Here is a 26,026-nt window from a genome sequence, read left to right on the forward strand (position 1 = left end):
TAAAGATTTCTCTTCCATCTTCAATCAAGTCGACATTTCTGAGTTCTCCGCCAGCCCGCCGAGAATCAACAGCCGTACCGCCCGCCGACAGAGCGAGGAAACGGCCTCCCGTCATCACCCGAGCCTCAAGGAACCGGGTCAGATTTAAAGGACGGAGGAAAACACATTCTACCTGTGTCCTCATGCTATTCAAGTAAGAGGTTTACGTCTGGGCAGCGATAGAATATTATAGTGTGCTATTCTTGTGTTTCAAGGTTTTTGCTTGTACAGTTTACGGACCGCCATGTCCGCTCATTATTAATACTCAGGGTATTAATTATCACGATTTTGTTTTGCTGTATTGTGGTCCAACCAAATTGGACTGTTGTGCAATTTCGCCATCGCGGGTGAGACAGGTAAACTGAGTTCATCCATTAAATAGTCAAAGTACGCGGACTGTTTACGAGCTGTCCACCGCGTCTCTGAGCGATGAACTAAACAGCTGCTTTCTCTCCCACGATCGTGAAATCGGCTTTAGGGCTGTCACTTCTCTCTCTCGTACTAACCACACACACACACACACACACACACGCAGGCACGCGACCCCTCACAAACATTCTGGCACACATTTTGGCTCGTAGATAGCTTAAATGCTAAAGCCCAGCTTTGTCCCTAAGCTATCGTACACGCGAATACACGCGGTAACTGGTAGACGCCATCTCCGCCCCCATTCACGGTCATATTCCCTGGCCGGAAGTCTCACGTGACATACTCTCCACGAGAGTCACGTCCGCCATTTTGTGCACGTCCCTCCTTACACACACACACACTGTCACACACACACTGTCACACGCACCTTGTGTGTTATAGAATTATTTTGATTTCCATATCTAATCATGTCACTGTTTAGTTTGTAGTTGTAAGTCGGAAGTTTATTGACTGCATTGTATTAATTATTAATTGATATTACTGCATAAATAAACTTTGTTTATATTACAAAGAAAAGTGTTTTGGTTTGTTTTGCATTTGCCTGTGTCATGCTGACGGGATGTCAGTGCTCAGATTCAAACCTTCATTCATTGATTTTTTCCGGAAATTCGATATTCTTCGGATGTCGATTTTCCTAAGAAAACAATCTAATGTTGAGACTGTTTTACTATCTGGTTATTAGTCCCTGATTTCAGGGTGGTGTCCCGTCAATGTTAATCCTTATTAATATTCTATTGATTTTTGATAATTGATAATTATCTTTGATGATTGAATTTGAATGATCAATAAGCTAGTGTTAATTTTAATTAATGTTTCATCGATGTTAACCATTAACGATTATCCTTGATAATTGTTGATTTAAAGGATTTAAATAAGCTAACATTGATTCTCATCAATGTTCTATTGATTTTAATAATTAATAATTATCTTTGATAATTATTAATTATTGCTAATAACCAAACCCGCTCCTAAACGTAGCGCACAACATTTACTGGAGACCCATATGAGGTTTTAATGAGTTAGATTCAATTGATTAATTTAAATATTAATTAACTACAGAAATAATTATTAATTATTTCTGATAATAACATTGATCTAAACAACCAGTAAAGCCCTACACAGAATACTTTGGAAAACAATGACATTAGGAAACTTTTCAAATGAAACCAATTTAGTGTGGATGTAGCCTCAGTTTTCAAGCAAAATGATGCAAAACATCCATTTCAGTGTGGATGAGAAGAATAAAAGAAGATAAATCAATGTATATTCAACCAAAAATTTATTAGTGTGGATATGGCCTTATACAGCCTATTTCTATATTAACTGAACTGTCCGAAATTATATAAATGCATGCATAAATAACTACAATTACACTGATACAATGATCTAAAATATCAGTACAATTTCATAAGAAAAATAATCGAAGTATATGATTAAATCAGCACAATCTTATCCTCTATACAGAGGAGGCTGTGTTGCTTGCAAGGTGCTGGACAATGTGCATTCTCTCTTCTCAGGGTGTGTGTGTTCTCTAGTGAGCGGATCCAGTAGGGGCCGAGCAGGGGCGGAACCAGGAGGACCATCAAACGGTCCATCCACAGTGGAGCTCATTACAGCTCATACCATTCTCACATCTTACATGGGCCAAATCATTCCTGAAACCTCTGTTACCATATTCCTGTCTCACACACACACACACACACACACACACACACACACACACACACACACACACACACACACACACACAAGCAAACACTTTTAAAAAAGACACATCAGAAGTAAACAAAGCCTGTGGCTGAGCACTAATTAAATAGATGAGCTAAATTAACATAACCTGAATGCCCTGGCCAATTCCACCCCCTGTATTCCATCCTAACACACACACAAATAAACACACATACACACACCCTTAATTTTTTTTTTTTGTTATGAAACGACCAGCGAGCACCAATTGTTGGCCGGTGTAATTACCATTAGACCACGGCGGCTGGCTCTTTGATATGGTAATGAAGCTAAAGGCCCCCCCACCCTCTCTCCTCCTCCTGACACACACTCTACTCGTGTCTGACAATCTACCGAACATGAATTTCAAACAGCCTCCTCATCACCTGACACACAGGGCTGCGCCAATGACCCGCAATGCACTGGAGTACGGGGGCCACCGCAGGGAGGTGAGTGGAGGACAGCGCAGACGAGTGTCGCGGGTGACATTTTAGAGCAAGGAGGAGGGGATGAAGACATGTTAAAATGACAGGTTTACAGCTTCTGGATTGGATAGGTCACGTAGAAAAACGACATGGGTCAAAACTATGTTGTCAAATCCAGGGTCTTCTTTCCCCCACTCAAAAACACCACCCTCCCAGGTGATGGCGGTATTTTTGGGTAAATTGCATGTCACTTATCATAAATTTCGTGCCACTGTGATCTTGTATTTGACTTTAAAGAAAGGGGGAATGTGCAGCCAAGAATTGAACACCCTTCTCCCTCCCCTCATGATGCCACTGATTTGAAATGACTAGCCATTTCATTAAAGGATGTAATAACAACAAATCTGACTTCTACAACAGCATTATTATTCCAGTTCAAACCTTCTATATGTTAAAATAAAGGGCTAGGGCTCAAGAATTCTTTCATTTAAAACACATACAAATTATATATATCAAAAAAGAGAAAATGTGTTTTGATTAATCCTGTCTGGTCCTAAACAAAACTTTATTTATTTATTTATTTATTTATTCTTAAGAAAATGTAAATAGTACATAGAGAAATAATCCAAGGCACTTCTTCTGGGACAAACATAAAAAATAAAATAAATAAATACTGACAACTGGCTAAAACCCAACCAAAGAGCACCTTTCTGGAATTTTACTTAGCTACAGAATGAGGTCCTTCTAGCAAGTAGTGCTCCAAAATGTACACTTTTAAAATGTAAATTGTGTTGAAAATTGCTAAGGTGTTCCTATAGCTGTCCCATAAATAATGCACTACACACTATGCACCTATACTATACACTATGCACTCGGCCATCAAGTGTATGCATTTTCAAAGGGTAGTATCATCTCAAATGGAACACTAACTTTTTATTATTACACAAAGGTACTCACTGGATTTCAGCCGACAGAAGTGACGTTTCAAAGGCACACGATGTGTTGCTGCTAGTTTTAGTATGTAAGCCCAACTCAGTTCAACACTTATACCTCAAATAATGTATATTATTCTGGTCCATTGATATGGCTTGGGTCCCTTTTGCAATGTAAGTCTATGGGATTTTTTCATTTATTTTTAAGTAGTTTTTCCTGTTTTATTGTCCTCAAGGTGAAATATATAAGTCTGACTACGTAAAAAAGTAAAAGCATGCCTCTCCTTAACAAGCCTTACAATTTGATGCATTATTCAAGTCTGTAGCACAAATGGTTATACGCCGAAACAAGTAACGTGTCGAAGTTCAGTACCTGGATTTAGAGTTTTTGAACAAGCCCCTTACTCGAAGCATGAGCAAAAGTAGTACTATAGTGATAGTAAAAGTTTAGTAGCATGCGCCACTAATTATTAGGCAGTAACAATCTAATGTCAAAAACTTTTTTTTTATTTAGCTTTCATTGCACAAAACAAACAGCCCTTACACAGAGATAGACAAACAAACAGACACACACACACATGCACAAACAACACACATGCACAAGGCAGAGGGAGGCAGGGCGGATCAGAGGGGAGTCCAGATGGACGGAGAGCGCCTCAGTGTCCCCACACCCTCTCATGTCATATGTTGTCCCATCTGTACCATCACGGCAAGGCCCCCCAACCCCAGGGACACACACACACACACACAAACACACACACACACACACACACACACACACACATGTATACAAGCACATGAATTCCATATCTCTCACCCTATGTCTCCAGTAATTGACACAAACCAGCTCAAACCCAAACAAGATATATAGTGTCTGTACAGCCATCGTGTTCGGATGTGATCATTATAATTGCAAAAAAGGATGGGTTATGACAGTCAAGCAAGTTGCGTCATCCCCTTTAAAGCACCACCACTACAGCCATACATATTCAAACAGATGTCTTTGTTGACTTGTGCTCAAAAAAGGTGTTATCAAGATAAAATTGTTAATCTTCAAAAACGCGTGACTAGACCCCCTTTGTTGTACTCCATCTCTCTCTGATGCATGTGTGGACAGTTAGCTCTGGCTCTTAGGGACCTTTAGAGAGGATATCACCTCTGCCCTTCACTTTCAGCTCTCGGCCTATTTAACACTCCGCTGGAGCTCTCCACGCCACAGTGCTCTATTAAATATGCTCTTTGATACGGGAACACACTCTGCAAATGTACGCAGCACTACTTCATTTTCAGCAACACAGTTGTTGATGAAAGCTCTCAACATGTTTGGTTGCAGTGGCTCGGAAGCGAAAATGAAGAGAGTCATTGACCGAAACAACTAAAACAACTAAACTTAAACAAACGTTACGAGAAACAAAACACCCATGTAATTAACAGTAATACGAGGAAAGATTAGAAGCTGGAAAACCTTCTGAGGTGCATTAGAGACACCCATAGGAAAGAAAAAACACACGTTGGTATCTCGCTAGGTTTCTCCTAGCCATCAATGAGATTAAATCGAAAGCAAATGGAGACTTTTGCATCTATCCTGCATTCTCCTGAGTAAAAGACCCTAGTAATGTCACATGTGCCTCCTCGGAGATTCAAAAGACATCTTATGACTCAAACTGTGCTTAGATTATCTTGACTATGCTATCCACGTTCATTTTATAGCTACTGTGCATATTTTTGCTTTATGTCAACAATTGTGCTTTTATTTTTATTCTCAGAAATTTACAGAGAAACGTTTAAGACAATGTTGATACATAACCAACAATTCAATAAAGCTTAATGAGTCATGATAGAAATATCCCTGAGTAATAACATTTCTATGCACAATTGCACTGGTTTCTAAATGTAATGTAGTTAAATATTTTATGTCACTTGACATGTGTTGGCATGCACTCTCACCATAAAATAGAAACATTTTTTACTATTTCTGCCCACATTTAATTTAGGATAAAACATTTAAACCTTCAGCCACATGCAGCTACTGTATAAATCTGTGTTTTTAAACATACATGGCATCAACACAGGAGTTCTGATTGCATTGCTGCAAACACAAAGCCAGCGAGATGAAAGAAAAACAAGATTACGGGGGAGAATTCCAGGAGGCACTCAGGAGTTTTCTCCTAAATGATCAGCAAGCATGTAACAATACCTCCCACTAATAAAAGTGTTTTGTTGGTTTTAATCCACCTAATTGGCCGGAGTTCAGCATTACCGGTGAAAGCGGAGAATAATGCTTTTACCTGTTCTCCTCCTCTCCTCCTGTTCATCTCATGGAGAAGAACACCCAGAGGAGCAAACATTATACTTTAACCCACAAGAGGAAAAGTATTCCAGAGGGGTAAGAGAATGAGAAACAGACAGAGAGAAAGGGAGAGATTTTCTCTCACCTCGAATAGAGCAGGTGATGTTTATGTATGATTCTCATTATTTAAACCTGTTGCATTGATGGAGATCACATTGAATGCTCAGTCTGATTTGTAGTGAGAAGGCGCATGCGGTTGAAAAACAATTGATTTGTGGAATGAGGAGGGTTTATGGAGTCTGATCTCAATGCAATCTACCCATTGTTGATTCAGAAACCTTTGTACTGAACTCTAACAGCAGGTTAAGATGCATTAAAGGTTTTCGTTACATTGTTTATAAAAGATTATCACGCTTTCTGGACCAATGAATTTCCATGATGTTTCCACAACCTTTTTAGTCATTTGTGATTACTGGATGACAGTGATGGGCAACACCGCACATTTTCTTTTATGATCTGATACCAATTACTGTCAAGGTCAAAATTGCTGGTCTCAACACTAATACTGATACCTCTGATACTTCTGAGGATAAAGTGGGGGTAACACTTTATTTTGATGGTCCCAAATAGATATTTAACTGACTATAAGTGACTTATCAACTGGCTTGCTATAGCTAGTAAACAGTGTTTCAACAATGTTTCAACAAACATTCAGTAGACTTTCAGTAGCCTGTATATACATCTCTATTAATGACCTACTTAGATTATTGTTGAGAACATCAGTTCATTAAAAGGTCATTAATAAAGATCTATATACAGGCTACTGAAAGTCTACTGAATGTTTGTTGAAACACTGTTAACTAGCTATAGCAAGCCAGTTGATAAGTCACTTATAGTTAGTTAAATATCTATTTGGGACCATCAAGATAAAGTGTTACCAAAGTGGGTCATTTAAATATTATATTAGGAGGATTTTTTTAACATTTACATGCCTTAACGGAAAATTAATAGACTCCTGTTTTCTTAACGATTTATTAACAACAATTACTAAATGTTATCAATGTTTTAACAACTTTTAATCTAAGGGGGTATTTACACTTGGTCACTTCATGCGTTTTTACTGATCGGACTGCAATTTGATTAAATTAGCACATTTCATTTATACTTGGCCACATCAATGTGTCTCCGGCAAATGGATATTAATCCGATCTTCAATTCCTGCACTATATGCTAATAAAACAGATATTTTCTGTGATTATTCTAATGCCGGGCAGCAAATTTAAAAGATGTGATTATTTGATTCCAAGTGACTTTGGCTTGCAAACGTGTATCAGTGTGTTTACGCATTGTATTTTTTTTCCTCTGGGCATCTCGTAGGTAAAATATGTCCATGCATGTCAGCTGCGCTCAGTGTCAGTGTTTGGTTTTAGTATCGTCAGTGATCTGCATCAAATAAATGAAGAAAAAGTTCGGTCTCTTCTACAACGTGCATACGTTTCTTAATTTGGTGTTCTTTACTGTGTGACGCGAGCCCTGTGCAAATACTCAATAACAGCTGTTCTATCAGGAAGACTTGCAGACTTGAGTGAAATTCAAGATGACATTTATTTGATGAATATAAAACAGAAAATGTTTTCGTCTGCGGTCCGAAGAAGTTGTACTTGGAACCATCATATCCTGCCTGAGATAGGAGGCAGGGGCGAGGAGCCTACCCCCGTGCAGAACGGGACTCAACTGGTGGTGGTGGGGTGGTGGAGGTTGCTGTGTTAGCACACTGAAACAGCAATGCGATAGATTGTGTGCAGACTTATAAAGCAATGACTTACATGTGATTGGCTAGGAGTTACCTAGCTAATGGTGCAATGATGTACAGCTGCTAGTCTTCCCGCTAGAACTACGCTGCGCTTACATTTATGTTTTGCATTTTCCCTATACTGACGAATCACTGTTTGTGCTGAGTAAAATTTATATTTGTGGCTTAAACAGCCAGATGAATGGAATGTCTCAAACCACCTCTGCAGTGATTGGATCAAAGTCTGTCTAAAATCTGTCATAAAAGGCATTTCCACTTGGTCTTTTTATGATATGATAGCGATCTGATCACCAAAAACAGATGAAGTGAACAAGTATAAATACCCCACACACAAGTCACACAAACTCATTATAATATCACATTTAGATTTGTCATTAATTCGTTTTTTAGTATACGTCTGCTAGTGTCTTTCAGCATTTCTGCACGTTAAGATGAAGAAGAAATAGTCTGAAGCTTCGAATCGATATGCAAATGAATCATTCTGAAAGATTTGAGAATCACTTGGACTAACTTATTGAAAAGAACTGACTCAAAGAACGATTCGCTCACAAATTGTGTATCATTATAGCTTGCAAACAACATTTACACAAGCTCTACACAAGAGCAATATCTTGCCAATAAAATATTTTAGAACAGAGCAAAATGTAAACGATCCATATTCACTATAGACATTTCCATGACTTTTAAGACTTTTGAAAAACAGAATTAAAAAATCCCCTGATATTTACAAGATTTCAAATGACCGTGGGAAGCCTTTTCATAACAGTATGTACTGAGTGGTTGCTAGGTGGTTGCAAGGGTACTTTAGATGTTGGCGAACTGGCCTACGTCAAAAGAGCCCACCCTAAAGTTTCTATATTATTCTGGCCCCTAGATATGGCTCGGGTCCATCCCTTACATCAATGGGATTTTTCACCTGTTTATTGCATGTATAATTGCTTAGAAAAGTTATAGCACCCCTTCTCCCAAACAAGCCACACGATTTGTGCAATGAAGTCTAAATATTAAGCCCATTTTCGATTCTGAAAACTTCTTATTAAACTCCCAAATATTTAATGAACATTAACAACAGGTTGTGGTGCATTAAAATGTTGTGTTACATTATTCATAACCATCACTGTATAAATAAAAGGAGACTTGTTATAGATGTATGACCGAGCATTGATTTAGCGTATTCAAATACAAGATCACTGGAGAGCTCAGGTCATTGAAAAATCTCTCGCTTGGACTATTCCTCCATTTCTCCAGAGGCCTCTCTTGTCCTCTTCTACCCTGTTCTAACACTCACTGAACTGAAGCAATTACAAGCCCTAACAGCAAGCCCACATCATATGGAATTGGACTGTATGTAGACAAGCTATTGGCTGTTTATATGGAAATGCGATTGCCGTGTTGATTAGGGAGCTCCGTCCCTGCCCATTCTCTTCATTGCAGCACCTCGCAGGGGACGAGGCAACCTACAAGACACACAAACGCGTCAATGTAATTCACTCAAGAGCTTCGCTTTTCATAATGAGCACATCTTTATGTGGCCACTGTTTTTTTCACACACTGTGAGCACTAATGACTGTGTATACATTCAAAGGCGTGTTTGCCACAATTAGCCCACGGAATGACGGTGGTCACTCAGGTGAGGGGGTTCAGGTACTGAGGCGAGCCGGAGTGGGGCAGGTCTACTGGGAGGGAGAGACAGGGAATGTGGTGGCACTGGGCAGATTGAGAGAGCTGTATGTATGTGTCACGTCTAGATGTGTTCATGTTCATGTTTTGTGTTTATGTCTTTTATTTTGAAAAGTAGTTCCATGTCATGTGATTTCCTGTTTCTATGTCATGTGATTTATCCTGTTTCCCTCATGTTCATGTGTCTTGTTCCTATTGGTTCATAGTCTTGTTATTAGTTCTGTTATGTCATTGGTTCATGGTCATTGTCTTGTTATCTTGTTTATTTTTCTGTCTGTTCATTGGTTGATGTTTCCCATGTCCATGTACTTAAGCCTCATGTTTTCCATTGTGTCTTATTCATGTATTGTTAATGTATCGTTGGTTGGTTGTCAAGTCATGTCAAGTCAAGTTAAGCCATGTCAAGTCAAGTCAAGTCTAGTCCAGTCTAGTTCATGTTTATGGTTCTGTTCATGGTTTTTGGTTTTCACATTTATGAATAAATTGCACTTGGGTCCTTCACATCATCATCTTCGTCTGCCTGTCATTGCCAGCCATCGTTACAGTATGGGTGATGCCATAGTCCCTTTCAGGGCAAAAAGTTCCCTCCAGGTAGCAATTTCCAAATATGCAAGTACAGCTACTTGAAGAGGGAAAGAAATCTCCAAAATCATCAAAAATGTTCATCAAGATTACATTTGCAAAACATATTTCAAATCAGCAATAAAATCTGACAACAGTGGCATCTTTTGTCAAGAAATTAATATATATATATATATATATCAGATGTTACTAATCAAACACAGAAGAACTCATCATGAACACATCAAATTTTGGGGGCATTTTTGTAACTTTCGTTGACATTTTTGCCTCAAGCCCCCACTAATTTCTGACTATGTACAGTATATCTGTTCATCTGTACAAAGCTCCATTCCTCATGCGTTCCTTACAATACCAAACGTAACTGGCTTCCATTTCTCAGCATGTATTTACATTAGGGACTGCGACAGAGTAAACAGGTGCTTTGTTTGTGGGTAATAGATGCCTGACGTTCTGTACACATACAAACACAGAGTTACACATCTCCTCTACTCAAACACGGCCTCAGCCATGTCCTCCATCATGGCTCTATTTGTTTACAGAGGAAGTCAATCTTCCCTGTAGCAATCAGCCTGTGGGGAAACCAAGGAGCCCTGGTGTTTGGAGTGCATGCAGGTGTGGTCTAAGAGTTAAGGTGACATACACACACAAACAGACACATACAATCACATTTAAATGTTAGTGAAAGAGGTGCTCAGACAGTGGCTTTTGGGTTAAACACACATACAAAAACATGCTCAGCTGTGTTTTCCAAAAAAGGAAAGGAGGACACTGTATCATAAGTGTGGGTCAAAGAGGTCACAACATCTAAAACAACTTTACAGCCCTACAACTTCCCAAAGCACTACATGATTTCCTGTCTGTGTGGGCTAACTGCAGGAGGAACTTCCTTTAGAAGCACACAGAGAGGAAGACAGGTCAGAGGTTGCACAAGCATACTTCTCTGTGCCCCATGCATAGCTTGTGATCCAAATACTTGAAAATGTCGGTAAGAAACGATATTTCACTGTTTAAAATACACAAAGGAAGCTATAGCCATAAAAAAGTAAACCTATGTGAGAAGGCTGGTGACCTTTTGGTGAAGCCGGGGCATTGTTCAATCCACAAATGTATTACCTCAACAATAAAGGCTCAAAGTGATGTGTGTCACGTGAAATAAAATGTTCCTTGATCTTTGAGATAAAAGAGTTGAATATATGAAAACATACTATAACATCCAGAACTGAAAACTTCCTCCCTAGTCTAAAAAGATCATCTGTTGAAACTAAGCTGAAAGAACAGCTTGTTCTATAGTTCTGTAACTTCAGATGGATAATTACATATGAAAACATGAGCAAATGACAGCCCGCATCTACACATCAATTACCTGGCCCACCCAGTCACAATGTAGTGATAAGGAAGATATACGATAGATACTATTGTTCTTAATACCAAAATAACTAATATGAGTACAATGTTGGAAAGATTGTCAATCATCGTGCTGTTCCTGGCCATGTTTTGCACCTGCTGCTAAGAATATCATTCCAAAAGATCCAAACATTAGAAACAAATGACATACTTTTTTACAATCGTTTCAGTTCAAAGTTTTTGTGTTATCTTTAGGCATGGATTGTTTTGTTAACCTGTCACAATGTAATGCAGACTTTGCAAAGAGGCTTATTCATATAGAAGAATGGGGCAGAGAAAACTGCTGTATATTGGACTCAACAGCAAACTGCCTGTGAGTAAATGCTGTTTCTCATTTCACATTCAATGAAGACTTTTACTTGAGGTCTGCTACCCAGCCAGAGCCCTAGGGGACTCAACAAACTGTCTTGTTTCAGGCTGGGTTTGGGCCTAAAATAATAATAATAATAATAATAAATGAGTTATTATTATTGTTATTATAAATATTCAATATGTGATCTCAGTTATTTCCACCGTGGCATGATTTTTGGTGAGATGGGCTGCTTTGAGTATTTGAGTAACTGTAATATCTGTAATATATATGTATACACATTTATTAAATATCTAATATAATTTTTTAATTTAACATAACTTGCTCTCACTCACAGACACTCGCATACAGACCAGTTACTGTAGGGGCTGTTCACACCAAACTTGTTTTTGTGTGCATCTGAACTGTTTATGAATAGTTTTTCTCTATAAACACACGCTGATTGAACGTCTTTGACGTTGCGCAGCGTCTCACTGTTTTTTCTGCATCTCACGCAGGACTGCCATGTTTTTTGACAATGTCACACTGTTTCCAGCTTATTTATCCCATGTCAATTCAAGTCATTCAAGTCATTTTTATTTGTATAGCGCTTTTCACAACACACATCATTTCAGAGCAGCTTTACAGAAAATTATTCTGTAATAGAAAATGAGGCTGTAATGTCTGAAATGTCTTAAAATCATCATTGTGCGGTTTGATGAAAAATGTGATTGCAGATTATGCCTAAAAAATATATTATTTGTGTTGATACAACGTTCTGAAGTGTGGGTTGCATGTGAACTTCATGTGTTTGTTACACTGTTACACATGATTCTAGATTGTTCTTCACGATCAGGTTGGGTCACATGGTCTCGGGTACGGACTCAGGTCAACTTAATGCTTGTTCAGACCTATAGCAAAAGAGTCTTAAAGGCACAGCAGCTAAAAACAGCCTGTTTAATTATGAGGTTCAGAGAGAATTTGACTCTTTTTGTTACGAATAAACTAGACTAACATTATAAGAGGACCTAAGGGTAAAAAAAATTAATGATAATATAATGTGTGATATGACCCCTTTTTTTATTGTTTTTTTTTTTTATTACATTTTTTATTGATTCAAACAAACAGGATTACACAAACAGAGCATACACACACTGAATCAATTTATAAAATTATATGGCCCTTCCCATGAACCCCCCCACTACACACAACCAGTGGTCTAACACAAAATGATGATATGACCCCTTTAAAGAGAGACACACATATTCACAACCGGAATGTCATTCTGAGAGCTTCAAGCTTGGCTATCTTTCCTGGACAGTGTCAACAGCAAACCCATATGCCATTTAATATTAAGGTCTGCGAAGCATGCACTTGAGTGTATTTGACAGAAAGAAAAAAATAACAACAATCTGATTTTTGGAGTGTGGCTCTTTCCAGTTGACTGCATCGGCAGCTGAGTAGCTCTGCAGTGACCCGTGTGTGTGTGTGTGGACAGAGTACAGGCTGCCATTAGAAAGATGGTCATGGGGCAACTATTATCTGCCCTGCATTGTTGCTGCAAACACACAAAGCACACAGCCTGGACCTCCAGCTGGCCCCGTGCCCCCTCCCAGTGGCTCTGTCCTATCTCTTTCTGCTTCTTTTGCTCTCTTTTTGCTCTTATAACTGTGACCCTGCTCACTATCATTACCCCACCTAACTCTTTAGGCCTGTATTCTTCAGTCCCCCTTGTAAATAAAGCCATCCAATGCTATTCTCTCACTCTCTTTCTCTCTTGCTCTCTCCCAAAGGTGAATGAAAGTCCGAACTGGGCATTCAGTTGTCTCTTAGGGTACTACAATTGGCTGATAGCTGTTCTGCCAGGCTGGGATGGGGCGCACCATTGGCTGACTGTTATGTGTAGCCATGGAAACTACTAGCCCATGATAACCATGATTAGAGGTATCATGATGACAACAATATGGCACAGAGCAATAATGTGTCTTTGATGAGCACGTCACAGCCATTGTGAAGCTGTAATTGATTTGTTTACCAATACGACAGACTTTTCTTATGTTGGGGTGTCCTTGTACAAACGGGGTTAGAAAAGAGTAAAAATAGAAAACTGACCTACAAAGGATGTGAAAGAGATGAGTGCTGCACGTCTTCAAACCACAAACCCATTGGTGAGCAGCTGAACCCTGGGAATGAGAAAAAAAGAGGGAAAGAGAAAGGCAGTATGAAAATTCTGTCATCATTTACTCACCCATCGTGTCTTTTGAAACACATATGGACTTTCTTCCATGGAACACAAAAGGAGACATTAGGCCCAATGTCCAAGTTGCTCGTTTCCATACAATGAAAGTAAATGGTGACCACGGCTGTCTTCATTGTTTTCAGTGAATAACGACTTAAAATTCAGAGGTAAGAAAGTCAAACATGTTCGAAATGACATGAGGGTGAATAAATGATAACATTTTTGGGTGAACTATCCCTTTAAATTTCTTAGATATAGAACAGCTGTCCACAATCCGGTCCAGACAGATCCACAGAGACCTTTCCAACAGGTGGAGAGGGAACTGTGTGTGTGTATGTGTGTGTACATGTGTTTTGTTTTTTTATTTAATTTTTTGGGCAGAGGGGGTTGAGTGCATGTGTGTGTTTTCACATGCGTCTTAAGAGCTCTGTTCTAATGTTTATGTTAATAAACTCTTGCGGCTACTTGGCTGCCGGCGCTGCAGATCAAGCTTAATAGAAAGTAAATGTGTTTGCAGAGAAAGGGGAAGAGTCATTTGAATTGGGACTTGTGTATTCCTTATTGAGCTGAGTGTGTGTGTGCCACCACCAGTGTAAGTGGGTAAGTTACTCTAAAAAAGTAATTAATTACTAACTACTAATTACATCTTCTATAGTGTAATTAGATTACTGTACTAATTATTCTGTCTGAAAAGTAATTGTATTACTTTCTAAAAGTATTTTTAATTCTTTAAAATAAATCATATATAATCAAATAAATTATTCAAAGAATTTAAGGGGACTGCATTAGATTAGAAAACATACATTTTACTATTCACTATTAAAATCACTATTGTTTTATACAGAATTGTTCTATAGTCTATACAGTATTTAACACAATTACATCAGAAGTAACTGTAATTAAATTACTGAAAAATTAAGAATAATCCCTTACTTTTTTCAACAAAAAAGTAATTTAATTACAGTAATTAATTACTTAGTAATGCATTACACCCAACACTGGTTGCCACCGGGTCAAGCAGAGCTGGGTGACCCGCTTATAACCCTCTCATCAAGTAGCAATCACGCGCATACACACAGTCTTTCAGACTGAATATTTCTATGACTTAATGACCTTTGCAAAGGCAATAAACACTATGATTTAGCATTTCATGTTTTTCAAAAAATACTCCATTTGTGCTACAGATATGAATGATTAAATTAAAAAAAAAAAAAATACTCAAATAGGCTTGTTGAGAAAACTTGTGCTATGTTTTCTAAGCAATCAGACTTAAGGTTCACACTACACTTTGCATTCTATTCACTGCCATTCATATGCATCTGAATGCAGGAGACCTGAAATACAAGCTCATGCAAGGAAATTTTGCATTCCACTGTGCACAAAAAATCACATTTGGTGAACTCTGACCTGCGAATTTGCATAACGAGAGGACATGTGACCAACAGAAGAACATATTTTTCAAAGCTGCAAGTTTGATTGTTGCAGTAAAGTGCATAGACAGTTTATTTTAACATTTTGTTTTAGTGTAAGGATGCATTCAGTGTGAACAGCCCCTTAGGAGTAAGCAACACCTAGGTAGCAACCCCCCAGAACAACCTTAAAATTTAGTTTTCAATGTCCCCTTTCAAAAAAGTATTGTGGTGCTATAGTGATAGTACCAAAGAGTGTCAGAAATAAATGTCCTGGTTACTTTTATCACCTCCGTTCCCTGATGGAGGGAACGAGATATTATGTCAATGTAGTGACACTAGGGGTCACTCTTGGGAGCCCCAGACACCTCTACTTTTTTGAAAAAAGGCTAATGAGAATTGGCGAGTGGAATTTGCATGCCACTCCCCCGGACCAACGGGTATAAAAGGAGCTGGTATGTAACTACTCATTCAGGTTTTGTGCTGAGGAGCCGAGACCAGGTCCCGGCCATTTCAGCGGGTAGTTCAGCGTTGTGGCAAGAGGGACACAAAGTCTCGTTCCCTCTATCAGGGAACAGAGGTTACGAAAGTAACCAGGATGTTCCCTATCTGTCACTCACTCGACATTGTGTCGATGTAATGTCACTAGGGGTCCCTATACAAAATGCCACAACTATCTGAACTGTGTTACGTGAACTGGTGGTGTGTGATGGGCAGACCACTGTGTGCCTTGTAGCCAGCACACGAGGCCGTCACGTAACCTACGTCCATCAGGAACAATGCCCAATTATAGGGACAGGCTAGCCCAGCCGAGGCCTCTTTCCCTCTCTTTTCACCCCAAAAAGAGTGGAATTTGTTAACTGACTGGGAGCCATAAGTGTCTGCGTCGGGGGTTGTCCCTCCCAAGGGGAAGACACCGCGGAGACCACACCCCACCCAAAAAGGGGGGGGGGTATTTTGAGTGGAATACGTCACATGGTGTTACCGAGTCTTGTCGGAAGTATGTCATGTGGAGAGGTCCCATGGTAGGTCCTACCCGAAGGGGGAGGAGTTTCTACAGAACATGGCGACCAGGGGCAGAGGGGCCTCTGCCCAAGGAAGACGCAGTTTGCTGACAGGGAAACGATTTTGTGGAAAATATCACATGGGGTCGCCTTCAGGGAACCAGCACATGTGGAGCACCTACCTCAGTACAGGGGCTCATTTGTGCACATACTGGGCTCAACTGCCTCAACTGCCAGAGGGCTAAGGAAGAAAGTCATCCAGGGATCACAGTCTGTGAACACGACTGGGAGTTAAGAGCGCACGTCTTCACCTCAAGGGAGGGGAAATGCGCTATGCGCAAGCGGTACACCCGGCCAGCTGTCCCAGAACTTACCTGCTCGTGCCTGCCAATACACGGGACGAGACCGGCTCAACCCAGAGATTGTAGAACCTTGCAAAGGTGTTGGGTGTTGCCAAATGTCTGCCAAAGAGGTGCCACTGGCCAGGGCCAAGGAGGCCGCCACACTCCTGGTAGAGTGGGCTCGTAACCCCACAGGGGGTGGCACGTCCTGAGCCTGATATGCCATCGCAATGGCGTCAATGACCCAGTGGGCGATTCTCTGTTTGGAGACAGCTCTTCCTTTCCGCTGTCCACCAAAGCAGACAAAGAGCTGCTCAGAGCTTCTAAGGCTCTGCGCGTGATCCAAATAGATGCGTAAAGCTCACACCAGACACAGCAACGCCAAGGCTGGGTCTGCCTCCTCCTGGGGCAGCGCTTGCAGGTTCACCACCTGATCCCTAAAAGGGGTCGTGGGAACCTTGGGCACATAGCCCTGTCGGGGTCTCAGGATCATGTGAGAGTAACCCGGACCGAACTCCAGGCATGATTCGCTGACAGAGAACGCCTGCAGGTCCCCTACCCTTTTGATGGAAGTGGGCGCAGTCAGGAGGGCAGTCTTCAAAGAGAGTGCCTTAAGCTCAGCTGACTCCAAGAGCTCAAAGGGAGCTCCCTGTAGACCCCGAAGGACTACAGAGAGGTCCCACTAGGGGACGAGGCGCATTCTGGAGGGATTCAACCTCCTAGTGCCTCTCAGGAACCTGATGATCAAGTCGTGCTTCCCCAAGTACTTATCATCTACTGCATCGTGATGAGCAAAAATAGCGGCTACATACACCTTCATGGTGAAGGGGGACAGCCACCCCTCCAGCCTCTCCTGCAGGAAGGGAAGCACCGATCTGACTGCGCATAACTGGAGGTATTCACATCGGGAAGAACACCACTTAGTGAACAGACGCCACATCAAGGCATACAGGGGCCTCGTAGAGGGACCCCTAGCCTGAGTGATCGTGTCTACCACCGTGGGTGGTAGGCCACTTAGGTATTCCGTGTTCCGTCCAGGGGCCAGACGTGGATATTCCAGAGGTCTGGTCGCAGGTGCCAGATGGTGCCCCGTCCATGAGAAAGAAGGTCCTTCCTCAGGGGAATTCGTCGGGGGGGGGGCTATCACGAGGAGCGTGAGATCCGAGAACCACGTCTGGGTGGGCCAATAGGTTGTTACTAGGACAACTTGCTCCTTGTTCTCCCTGACCTTGCACAGGGTCTGTGCAAGTAGGCTCACTGGGGGAAATGCATATTTGCGTAGTCCAGGGGGCCAGCTGTGTGCCAGCGCATCTATACCGAGGAGTGCCTCGGTCAGGGCGTATCAAAGCGGGAAGTGGGAGGATTCCCGTGAAGCAAACATGTCTACTTGTGCTCGACCGAATCGACTCCAAATCAGCTGGACCACCTGAGGGTGGAGTCTCCACTCTCCCTTGAGAGTAACCTGACATGACAGCGCGTCCGCTGCGGTGTTGATCGCCTGGGATGTGAGTGGCTCATAGCAACTGAGGCGCTGCTGACTCCAGAGGAGGAGACAGCGGGCGAGTTGTGACATGCAACGGGAGTGTAGACTGCCTTGATGGTTGATGTATGCTACCGTTGCTGTTTTGTCCGTCCGGACCAACACGTGCTTGCCCTGGATCAACGGCCGGAACCTCCGCAGGGTGAGCAGTACTGCCAAAAACTCTAGGCAGTTGATGTGCCAACGCAGCCGTGGGCCAGTTCAGGAGCCGGCGGCTGTGTGGCCATTGCATCCGGTGCCCCAGCCCGTCTTGGAGGTGTCTGTTGTAACCACGACGTGCCTGGAGACCTGCTCTAGGGGAATCCCTGCCCGTAGAAATGCAAGGTCGGTCCAAGGGCTGAAGAGGCGGCGACAGATCAGTGTGATGATCATACAATGTGTCCCACGGTGCCATGCCCATCTCGGGACTCAAGTCTGAAGCCAGTGCTGAAGCGGTCTCATATGCATCAACCCGAGCAGTTTGGCCACCGCTGAGGATGCTATATGCCCCAGGAGCATCTGAAAAATTTCAGTGGAAATGGAGTCCAACTCCAAACCGAGAAAAGAGATGCTCTGAACCGGGGAGAGCTTGCTCTTTTACCAGTTGATCCAAAGCCCCAGTCGGCTGAGGTGCCGGAGCATGAGGTCCCTGTGTGCAAACAGCAACTCTCGAGAGTGAGCTAGGATTAGCCAGTCATTGAGATGGTTGAGGATGCGGACGCCCACTTCCCTTAGCGGGAAAAGGGCTGCCTCTGCAACCTTCATGAAGATGCGAGGGGACAAGGACAGGCCGAAGGGGAGGACCTTGTACTGGTACGCCTGTCCTTCGAAAGCAAACCGCAGGAAGGGTCTGTGTCGAGGTAAGACAAAGACGTGGCAGTACGCGTCCTTCAGGTCTACCGCCGCGAATCAATCTTGATGCCGGATGCTCGTTAGTGCATTTTTGCATCAGCATCTTGGACGGGAGTCTGTGCAAAGCCCAGTTCAGTACTCGCAGGTCCAGGATTGGTCACAACCCACCGCCTTTCTTCGGTACAATGAAGTAACTAGGCTGGAGGGACAGGCTCTATCACGCCCTTGTGCAGAAGGGTAGTGATCTCCTCATGCAAAGTAGATCTCCGCACGCCTGAACCTGGGCGGGCGCCTGGCGAACTGAATCGCGTAGCCGAGCCGGACGGTCTGGGTCAGCCATCGCGACGGTTTGGAAAGCGCCAGCCATGCGCCCAAACTCCGGGTGAGGGGGACCAAGGGAATGATCACATCGGACGTACCGGAGGGTGGGGCCTCGCAGCAGGGCAGAGCTTGAGGTACTACGTCGAGGGGACTCGAGCTCCATGGCTGTGCTGAGTCCAGGGACATTGAAGCACTTACCTGGCTCCTGCCGCCCACCATAAGATTGGTCGAGAAGGGGGAGGAGGAATCTTGTCCCCGTAGTCCACTGGAACCAATCCCGTGTGGGTGTGTTTGTGCCAAGGCTGGGCGCACAGGGGCAGGGGGTCCGCCGCTGGAGCACCATACCTGCCAAAACGGGACGGTGGACGGTGGTCGTGACGACGGCCGTGCGCACTGGATATGTCACCCAGGAGACGAGGGAACCATTCTTTTGTCAGGCTTTTGGGTGCCGCAGCCTCCTAGGCATGCGGTGACAAAAGATTCTCCTCCCGGCCCTCCACCGTGTGATGGAGTGGTCTGTCGACCAGCCCCAGAGAAGTGGGTATCCTCACCCCTGGGTCGCCCTTTTGGGGGCACTTCGAAGCCTTCCTCAGGTTCTTAGCAGCCAGCCATGAGACAGGTGGCGTCTGCTTCCTGCGGAGGGCTCCACGCCGGAGCCAGGCCACGGGGGCAGGCTGCAACGTAGCCGGTGTTGTTGCTGCAGGAGGACGTCCTTGGCGACGAGCAGACAGGGTGTGGGGTCTTAAGCCGCACTGGGGCAGGATATGTTGTAAGGCCTCCGTCTGCTTCTTTACCGCCGAGAACTGCTGGGCAAAGTCCTCGACGGTGTCGTCAAACAGGCCAACCTGGGAAATGGGGGCGTCAAGGAACCATGCCTTGTCCGTGTCTCCCATCTCGACCAAGTTGAGCCAAAGGTTGCGCTCCTGGACCACCAGGGTGGACATCGCCTCCCCGAGAGACCGCACCATAATCTTCATCGCCCAGAGAGCGAGGTCGGTCACCGAGTGCAGTTCCTGCATCAATCCCGGGTCAGAACTACTCTCGTGCAGAACTACTCTCGTGTCCAGCGGCACAAGCCACAGTCGTCAGGGACGACGTAAACCTACAGGCCCTGGACGGGAGCTTTGGGCACCCGTGCCAGGTGGCGACACTCTGCGGACACAAGTGCACCACAAGCGCCTTATCCACCTGGGGGATCACCGAATACCCCCTGGCCACTCCACCATCGAGGGTAGTGAGATCGGGGGGGCTGAAAGACCAGGACCGGGCAGTAAAAGTTGCCTCCCACGATCTTGTCAGCTCCTCATGCACTTCCGGGAAGAAAGGAACAGGGGCGGGGTGGGGCGTGGCCATGGGCAGCGTCGAGCCACAAGGGTTCAGGGGAGAATGGAGGGTTCCACTCTAGCCCGACGTTCATGGCCGCCCAGGAAAGCATGTCCGTCGTTTCTGCGTCAGTGTGAGACTGGGCGACCATTCCTGAAGTAGGAAGCCCAGCGGAAGCCTCTGCGTCAGACCGGACAAGCCCGCTCTCCGATGCTGCGCTCAATAACTCATCGTCTTCCCGAGCTCCGAACGAGAAGTCGAACTCGCACTGAGGTGGTCCCATTGATGTCCCCAAATCGCCCCCAGTGCTAACCGACGTGGCCTCAAACCCGTAGGAAGAAGGACTGGTGCGGGGAGTCGCTGGGGTGGCTTGCTTTCTTACGAAGCCGCGACCGCAACGTTGCCATGGTCATGTTCTCGCAATGAGGACATGACTCATCCATGAATGATGTCTCTGCGTGGGCAGTGCCTAGACACGTAAGACAGCGATCGTGGCCGTCAGAAGCGGAGAGATAATAAGAGGAATAACACACAAACGGAAAGGCGTCTTTAAAAAGATGTTCAGTGTGTGTGCCGCTCTTTTTGTGAATGAAAATATACTCTTTTAGAATATACTCTCTTATTTTTGCTCTGCTGAAGCGCCCAGGGGCATTATCTGCACTCCACGGGTGCAGAGGGGGAGAAGCCGCTGAAATGCGCAGTAAATCCAGCAGTATTGAGGTAAGTCTTTGGAGGGAATTGAATTCAGTGCACTGAATACCACCGCTTGGCTCCGAAGAGAAAATCTGAATGAGTGGTTGCATACCAGCTCCTTTTATACCCGTACGTCCGGGGGAGTGGCATGCAAATTCCACTCGCCAATTCTCATTGGCCTTTTTCAAAAAAGCAGAGGTGTTTAGGGCTCCAAAGTGTGACCCCTAGTGTCACTACATCGACACAACGTCGAGTGAGTGACAGATAGGGAACTAAAATTAAGGGGCAATATTTTTCCTGTGTCATCCATTTTTTGTCAAATGCTTCAATTTAATCGATTTATTAATACAAATTCTCAAGATTGAGAATTCTTACACTGAGAATTAAATCAACGTTAAATCTTGTGTTATGCCATAATATGTATAACCAGGATTATAATAGAATTTTACAAACTAAATCAGATGTTTTAAATAAAAACAGACCCTGGTATCAAATGGAATATGAAACTATGGTACTTTTATATCTACTATGGCTATGATTACCAATGATTACCATATTTATATGCCAAGGTATTTACTTGATATTGCAAGCTCCTTCAAAACATACTATGGCAAAACATACGTTTAAAATGTTTTAAAAAAATATTGAATCTGGGTGAACAATTTCTGTCTCTCTCTCTCTGTCATTTAAACTTCACACCGACACACAAACACCACAAAGCATGAGCACACAACATGTTCTCTATTACACAATACACACGCGCGCACACACACACACACACACACACACACACACACACACACACACAGTCTTTAAACTATTACAAACACACACTCTCAAACAAAGAAAACATATACCAAGCAGACAAAGTCTCAACCAGTAACACAGGGCTCCATTCACTCCTGTTTAAAAAGGTCACCATTTTCTCTGGCTAAGTGCCCTGTGTCTATTGATAATTTTATGCATAAACAAATGGCAAATTTGTGCCACATAAATATGTATTAGCAATTAATAATGTCCCGCATCTGTGCCGATGCCAGGTGCATGCGAAATCAGTGAGGGCACTCTGCAGAGCTGGTCCCTTTGTTTTCCCACTGCTCTCTCAGGGCTGCCAGAATAGGTGCACAATAGATGCACAAAGGGCACCCGTAACAGGGCATCATGCCCCTGAGACAACGCCAGTCTCCCTGAATGAGCCACCATCACCTGGGCAGAGGCGAAACAATGCCAGCATCACCAGACAGGCATGGGGGTATTATTGAATTAGCAGCCACGTTGTGATTAAGGATTTAGAGGGACATTTAGTGCTTTTGGTTTTTAAATAATTATAAATTTGATGACAGAGGGAGCCATGGATGCTGGATGCAGCAGTGAGTGTGTGTGTAGTAGTTTGCTGATGTGAATGGCAGATAGATTGAATTTAAAATCACGCAGACACAGGCGCATGCACACACACCTGTTCATCAACTGAAACACCTGGAAGCTGTCTGTCCCACTTTTATCTCTGTGTCAGAAAGATCTCTATGTCAGTATGAGCAGTAACATAGATACACACACACGTTCATCTGCAATAGACTTCTATTGTTGTTGTATAAAGCTAACTCTAATTATTAAAGACAACACTGTGGCTACACACACAGTATACCCATACAAATAGACACATCGGTTTGGCAGGGTAGGTTTTTCCATGATCACAATTCCATTATTGTCGTCTGACACAGAGAGCGATGGGGACAAGTGACAGACGAGCAAGCACAGCTCATGTATTCCTCTGCCCTTCTAGTGTTTAATAGGATCAGATAAACACAATGGCTCTGATAAAGTGCCTAGCTAACATCAGACTGTGACTGAGAAAGTGAGAGAGAGAATTAGAGGGTAGAATGGGGGATTGTGAAAGCATTTGTATCAGACATAGCGGATGACAGAGGGGCTTATTTAGGGAAAGAAGAGGATTACCAGCCACAAGCCTGCAGTTCTGCTCCGCTTCGACTCCCTATAATCACTGTGATCATAAGACCATCACAATTCAGCTGCTCTAATAATGCACACACACATCTGCCTATTCATTTCAGCTCTAATACAATAATAGCCCTGAAACATCTGTTAATGAAACTCGCTGGAATCAAGACGGGCGATTTGGGTGACATCTGTCCCTCCACTGGCTCTAATCTGCTCTGGGTCTTCTGGCTTATAGGCCTAATGAAATCAAAATTGACCCTATTTATTTTCTTTATAGATGTTCCTGGTCTTATTGTCCAACATTATCTAATAGTTTGTGCAACCTAGGTGACATAAGAGGCAAAGCATTTCATTTAAAATGTTTTGTAAGAAGTAAAGACAAAAAGTTTGTCTTTATAATCTTTCATCAAAATGTATAGCTTGCTCCATCTCTGAAACAGTGTTTCTTTTTCACTGATGTCACATAAGCAGCACAGGCTACTGGATAATTAGGTAACACTTCACAAAGGGTTCCATTTGTTAACAACATTAGTTAACATGAACTAAAAATTAGCAATAATTTAACAGCATTTATTAATCTTGGTTAATGTTCAAAATTCAACATATACTAATACAATTTTAAAATCAAAAGTTGCATTTGTTAACATTAGTTTATGCACTATGAACTAAAACAAACTAACAATGAACAACTGTATTTTTATTAACTAACTGTGATGAGGAGGAGGGCATGGCCGGGCCATGAGGGTGTGCAGCTGGTGCTGAATCAGATGATCAGCGGGAAAGCGATATAAGGGGGGCCAGAGATGCCAGTTCGAGAGAGAGAGACGCAAGCGACCGCACGTGTGTTTGTTTATGCTTGTTTTATGTTGAGTTTGACATTAAACCTTACGTTTACTGTTCAGCCAGTTCCTGCCTCCTCCTTGACCATCCTTTAACTGTTACTGTGGTGCCAAAAACTGGGAGAGTGGAGGGATGCGCTGTCGTGGAGTCCTCGCCGCTGCCATCTGCCAGGGGAGCAGCCGTGGCTGTCTGCCTGGGGACAGAGTGGTCGCTGCCGGCCACCGATAGCCGGAGGAACCACTGCCATCTGCCGAGAAGGGGAGGAGTGATTCCATCCACTGGGGGAGGAGCGAACTGTCGTCCGCCAGAGGGCAGAGGAGCGGTTGAGGACCAGGCGACAGCGTGTCCGGGAACCGGCAAGCAAGTTTTTCTCTCTCTCTTCTCTCTATCTCTCTCTGTGTCTCCTGCTTGCCCTTTCCCTCTCCCCACGCCTCCCCTTGTCTCTCTCTCAGGTTTCCAGGAGGTGGGATGGACCACTGGCTGACAGAACGGCCGGAAGGTCAGCGTCTCCCCTCCAGAGATGGGGGGGGAGTAAGTCAGTCCGGTGGCGCCCCGGCCTGAATCGGCGCTTGTGTAAACACACATGGCATCCAAGGAAGACCTCACAATTTTACTCTCTGTTGATTCGCAATATATTCCAAAGTTGTTGCTGTGTTTGTTTCCTTAATTTTCTATTGCAACCTGCAGCTGAATTGCAATGCAGTAGTGGGGGTTTCCCTCTTACATAAAACTTAGTGATTCCCCCAATGTACGCATATATGCATACGTTAGGGACAGTCAATATTTTACATTTATGTGTATTAATTGGTATAGTTTATAGTATATGTGATTTGTCCACTGTACTCCCAGAAAAACCGCTGTGTTGACTTGTTGTTAGGCTCCACCCTATGACGTTTGTTATCCCGGTCTATTCCATGCACGCGCACTATTCAAACACTCATCAAAACACCGCTTATGCGTTTACAGGGCAACATTAAGTCACGTTTTTAGAGAGAAACCAAGGTGGTTAAACCACTTTCTCTTAATCCCTAAACGGCATAAGGAAATCAGCATTCTTGTTTACATGATGTTTCAGAATGCCACTTTCTGCTAAAACCTGGAATAAACAGTTTTCTTAAGTGCATGTAAATGTGGTCAATGTCTCAAACTGTGCTCAGATCTGCCAAGATTCAGTTCCAAAGACTTCCAAGACCAAATTAACTGAGCTACGATATCTACATTAATTTTATAGCTCTGTTTAATTACTGTATGTCAGTAATTGTCTCATTTTTGTCTTTTTGTCTTTTTTTCTAAGGAATTTTAGGATAAACATCTAAGTCTAAGTTGATACTTTATTGAAAAATAACTTGAAGCTCAATTAAATCTCCTCTAAGCAATACAATTTTCCTTTGGGAATCAATTCCTGATAAATACTTTTTTCCCCCTAGATGAATATCCTGTATCACTTCGGAAATACATCACATAATGGAAGTAATAAGGGTTGCGAATGCCATTTACAGTTGACTTTAAAGATAAATCACTGAAAAAGGCAGCATACTATACAAGTGCCAACAAACTCACATAGGTCACTTCCTGGCTATGACAACCACAGGCTAGATGATTGGAGTGCCCTAGACCTTTAGGGTTCAATTACCTGAGCACCTCCACTCCCTTCTCGTCTCTCTCTTCCCCTTCCCCTGAGTCCCAAACCCAGTCTGAGGCCACAAGGGTGACTTCCTGCCCTGTTCCCTGGACTGGGGGGTTTCATGGGGGGAAGAAATGACATGGTACCCATGAAAGGGCCATTGTTCACTGAGGTGGTCCTGATACTGTGGGAAGGGAGGTGGCTGATCACAAGGCAGGCCACAAACGTAGGGGTAAATATTTATCTGCTGGGATGTAAACGACGGATCATGTAATTTAGTAACGGGCCATTTCT

The 26,026-nt window shown here is 43.2% G+C and overlaps 1 protein-coding gene across 3 annotated transcripts in view; it reads right to left on the bottom strand.

Moving 5' to 3' along the window:
- LOC127436639 (transcription factor SOX-5-like) overlaps positions 1–26,026 on the bottom strand; it is a 318,833-nt gene that overhangs the window by 240,318 nt on the left and 52,489 nt on the right. For all 3 annotated transcript variants that reach the window (XM_051690889.1, XM_051690891.1, XM_051690890.1), the window contains exon 4: positions 13,721–13,791. The gene's annotated coding sequence lies outside the window, so the exon portion shown is untranslated. The remainder of the gene's footprint in view (positions 1–13,720; positions 13,792–26,026) is intronic.

This window comes from Myxocyprinus asiaticus, chromosome 47 (assembly GCF_019703515.2).
Source record: "Myxocyprinus asiaticus isolate MX2 ecotype Aquarium Trade chromosome 47, UBuf_Myxa_2, whole genome shotgun sequence".
Lineage (NCBI taxonomy): Eukaryota > Metazoa > Chordata > Actinopteri > Cypriniformes > Catostomidae > Myxocyprinus > Myxocyprinus asiaticus.